This window comes from Nomascus leucogenys, chromosome 20 (assembly GCF_006542625.1).
Source record: "Nomascus leucogenys isolate Asia chromosome 20, Asia_NLE_v1, whole genome shotgun sequence".
NCBI lineage: Eukaryota > Metazoa > Chordata > Mammalia > Primates > Hylobatidae > Nomascus > Nomascus leucogenys.
This window is the reverse complement of record NC_044400.1, coordinates 1626283-1630772: the sequence shown is the minus strand read 5'-3', so window position 1 is coordinate 1630772 and position 4490 is coordinate 1626283. Positions and strand designations below refer to the sequence as shown.

General features: G+C 45.3%; 1 pseudogene; it reads right to left on the bottom strand.

Moving 5' to 3' along the window:
• Positions 1-2496: 2496 nt before the first annotated feature.
• On the bottom strand, positions 2497-3591 carry LOC115831833 (annotated as a pseudogene).
• Positions 3592-4490: the final 899 nt, after the last annotated feature.

Here is a 4490-nt window from a genome sequence, read left to right as displayed (position 1 = left end):
AATTCCTCGGTGGGTCAGTTTGCTTGGGCCACCATAACAAACTCTCACAGACCAGGCGGCTGAAACAACAGACGTTTATTTCCCACGATCCTGGAGGCTGGAAGTCCAAGATCAAGGTATGGGTGGGTCTGGTTCCCCCTGAGGCCTCCTCCTCAGCTTCCAGACAGCATCTTCTCCCCATGTCCTCACGTGATTGTCTTTCCGTGAGCATCTGTGTCCTAATCTCTTCTTAGAAGGACTCCAGTCAGATTGGATCAGAGCCCACCCTAGTGACCTCATTTTCCCTCCATTATTTCTTTAAAGATCCTGTCTCTGGCCAGACACAGTGGCTGGTACCTGTAATCCCAGCACTTTGGGAGACTGAGGCAGGAGGATTGCTTGAGGCCAGGAGTTCAAGACAAGCCTGGGCAACATGGTAAGACCCCATCTCTACAAAAGAATTTTTAAAAATTAGCCAGGCATGGTGGTGCATGCCTGTGGTCCCAGCTACTTAGGAGGCTGAGGCAGGAGCATTGCTTGAGCCCAGGAGACAGAGGCTGCAGTGAGTCCTGATGGGGCCACTGCACTCCAGCCTGGGTGACAGAGTGAGACCCTGTCTCCAGAAAAGAAAATAAAATGAAATAAAATAAAATAAAAATAAAAAGATTCTGTCTCCAAATACAGCCGTATTCTGAGGTCCTGGGGGTGAGAACTTTGGCATATGAATTTGGGGGACACAATTTACCCCATGACACTGGGCATGAGAGTCAAAGACCTTCACAATCCAGGCACCATCTTCCTTCCCAAAGCCAGATCCCGGGGGCCATGTGGGGTGTCCTGACAGTGGGAAAGTTTGCCGTGGTGGCCCCCAGTGGAGGTCCTGGCATCCTTGTCTCTGGAGGTCAGAAATTCTGAAAGTAAGCATGCGCTGCCCTCCCTGCTCTGGGCCTCCTGTCCACTTGAAAGCACACACTTAGGAGCGGGCTGGGTCCAGGCTGGGGGAGGAGAAAGGTGCCCTGGACCAGGAACCCAAACACCAGGGGAGCGGCAATGGGGAAGAGTTCCATCCTGGCCCCACACGCTGGCAGACCATGCCAGTGCTCCACATGTCATCACTGTCACAGCAACTCTGCAGGGCAGGAGGTGTGACCCCCATTTCACAGATGAGGAAACGGAGGCCCCTCAAGGACGCAGGGCTCACCCGAGGTCACACTCAGGAGGGAGGAGCTGCACGTGGGCCCACAGGTTTGTGTGCCTGTTACGCAGTCACAGACCAATGCGTGGAGGCAGCAGGGTTTGCAGCAGAGAAAGAGTTTCAGGATCGCTGGGAGCCAAGTGGGGAGATGGGAGGAGACCCTCAAATCCATCTCCCCAAGGAGTTCTGAACTGGGGTGTTTGGGGTTTTTTTTTTTTTTGGTTGTGTTCCAATAAACTTTATTTATGAACACTAAATATTCATGTTAATTTTCATGTATCATAAAAGTATTTAAAAACAAAGCATTTAAAATTATAAACACAATTCCTAGCTCACAGGACACAGAAAGCAGGCAGCAGGCTGGATTTGGTCCACAGGCCATAGCTGGCTGTCTCTTATACAGGCTTTAATACGTTATGTAAAGTGTTTCAAATTCCAGAGACTTTGGATACTTTTCTTTTTTTAGATTTCTCATTTTAAAATGTATACAATCCACGTTTTCTTTCTGGATCAATATACTCACATGAGAGAAAATAATTCCGAAAAAAATATATTTCCTTACTTAAAAAAAGGGAAAAGCACCAGGCATGGTGGTTCACGCCTGTAATCCCAGCACTTTGGGAGGCCGAGGCAGGAGGATCACGAGGTCAGGAGTTTGAGACCAGCCTGGCCAATATGGTGAAACCCCGTCTCTACTAAAAAATATAAAAATTAGCCAGGCATGGTGGTGCACACCTTAGTCCCAGCTACCCGGGAGGCTGAGGCAGGAGAATGGCTGGAATCTGGGAGGTGGAGGTTGCAGTGAGCCCAGATCACACCACTGCACTCCAGCCTGGGCGATAGGGCGAGACTCTGTCTCCAGGACAAAAAAAAAGGGTAGGGGGAAAGCTGTAAAACAAATGTTTAATCTTAAAATATATAATTAGGCAATGTAAAGTTAAAGATTAAAATTTTTATCCTATGCAACATAAAATAATATGCATAGATCTGGTACATAATTTATTAGTTTTTATTTTAGAAAAAAAGACAGTGAGAAAAAGGTTTATAAATTTCTCAGTCCCTTTTATAAAAAGTTGCAACTAAAACCAGCCATCACTTATGTGTATAACCATCAACTCTGAATATATTAATTATACCTACGAACTGGAATTTACCTAGATGAGTTCTGGCTGCTTTTTGAAAAATGCACAATTATATCACAGAACACTGTGGCTTCTACAATTTGTAACAATGTTGAAAAGGAAGCTCCTGCTTCCATAATATGAGGAAACAAGAATACTCTTTCCACAGTCATCATCCTGTATAAAAAAAACCTCATAGTCTGATTTACCTTTATCAAAGGTAAAATGATTCACATTTACATGGATTACTCTGATCCTCAGTAGTTCCTAAACACAAAATAAATTTTGCATAAACCTTTATCTGGGTTTTCCAAAGCAAGTATTACACTGGCAGAAGTCCATGAGCTGAAGAAAAATAAATTGAATATAAAAGGTTTACCGACTTTATCCTTTCTAATTTTACAATAGCTTCAGGCGTTGAGACCCAGCTGGTTTCTTGTGCCTATCCACTGTGAACTTCTAACACTTCTCAGTGCCATCTTTTGGTGGTTGCTTTATTTTGCGACGTAGAAGATCCTTTCATCCAACTTCAATCATTTGTTCTTCCCAAGACTTCATTTCATTATAATAATGAATTTTATCATCTTTAGCAAGTTGGATATAAACTTTCTTTTGAGAACCAAACAGATTTTTCCAGTTTTCGTTTACAGTCTTCAGCCTTGCCTGCAGTGAACCATCCTTAGCTTCTTGGAAGCTTTCAGCTACATAAATGTTATAAGCTGAACGAGGTCATTTTGGTTTTCCAAGCAGTGTTAACTCTCTTTTTTAATAAAGCTTTCCTTTTTAAATGTTCCTGCATGATTTCTTTTTCCAAAGACATAATCTGACTTGGAGTTAGCTGTTCTTGAATTCTGCTTATCTCTTCTTTGTATGCCTGCAAGTCCACCTTATAAGCATCTTCATATATTTTTTCCCTCTGAATTGGGAAGTTCCCTCCAATGCTTGGTGATTCTTCTAATTAGTTCTGTATTTTTTGCATCTGGGTTCTGAGCTTTAAATATGGGTAGTTGTTCTTTAGAAAATTGAAGGTAAGAAGTTACAGGTTTCTTTGGATAACTTGCCAAGACAGGCAAAAACCATTTCCATAAATATATAAAACTGAAGGGGAAGTGCGGCTGACTTCCACAGGTGGTACACAGCTCCGCCCAGACCTTCCCAGGGCCCTCAGCACGCCCCACATGCTTCGGAGAAACGCCATCGCACCAGCGGACCAGGCAGTGACCAGAAACCAGTCTCGGAGAGCCTCCTGGCACGACAGAACCACCCCAGCAATGGCAACTCGAACCTGCCTGTGACCCTCCGGAGTTTGTTATCATGCCTGCCACTCGCGAGGCACTATGTCACTCAGGCTGGAGTGCGGTGGCGCGATCTTGGCTCACTGCAACCTCCGCCTCCCAGACTCAAGGGATTCTCCTGCCTCAGCCTCCCGAGTAGCTGGATTTCAGGCGCGTGCCACCATGCCTGGCTAATTTTTGTATTTTTAGTAGAGACGGGGTTTCGCCATGTTGGCCAGGCTGGTCTCGAACTCCTGACCTCAGGTGATCCACCTACCTCGGCCTCCCAAAGTGCTGGGATTACAGGCATGAGCCACAGCGCCTGGCCCTGGACAGGGGTTTTTAAGGGGATCATGGAGGGTGAGGGGCTGGCTAACTGGGGTCATTGATGGGTTGGGGTGAGAGAAGTGTAGAAACGGCATTCTTTCATGAGTCAGTTCCTCGTGGGGTCCTTCGGGTCAGCTGGCATCAGTTGTTTCATTGGTGGCCAGACCCTGAAGGAATATCTCAAAGCGAAAACATTTGGTGATGTTCAAGTTGTTATCTGTAGAGTAAAGGGAGCTATAATCTAGATTCTACATGATTCTAGGACAATAGGCACCCAACAGCTATGAGGAAGTGGATCTGAGAGCAAACGGACCCAGTGATGGACGCTGAATCTGCCACAAGCGTGGTGTATTTTCATTTCTCCCCCTCTTCTTCCCTGATTTTATTTATTATTATTATTATTATTATTATTATTATTATTATTATTATTTTGAGACAGAGTTTCACTCTTGTTGCCCAGGCTGGAGTGCACTGGCGCTATCTCGGCTCACTGCAACCTCCACCTCCCAGGTTCAAGCAATTCTCCTGCCTGGATCTCCCTAGTAGCTGGGATTACAGGTACCCACCACCATGCACGGCTAATTTTGCATTTTT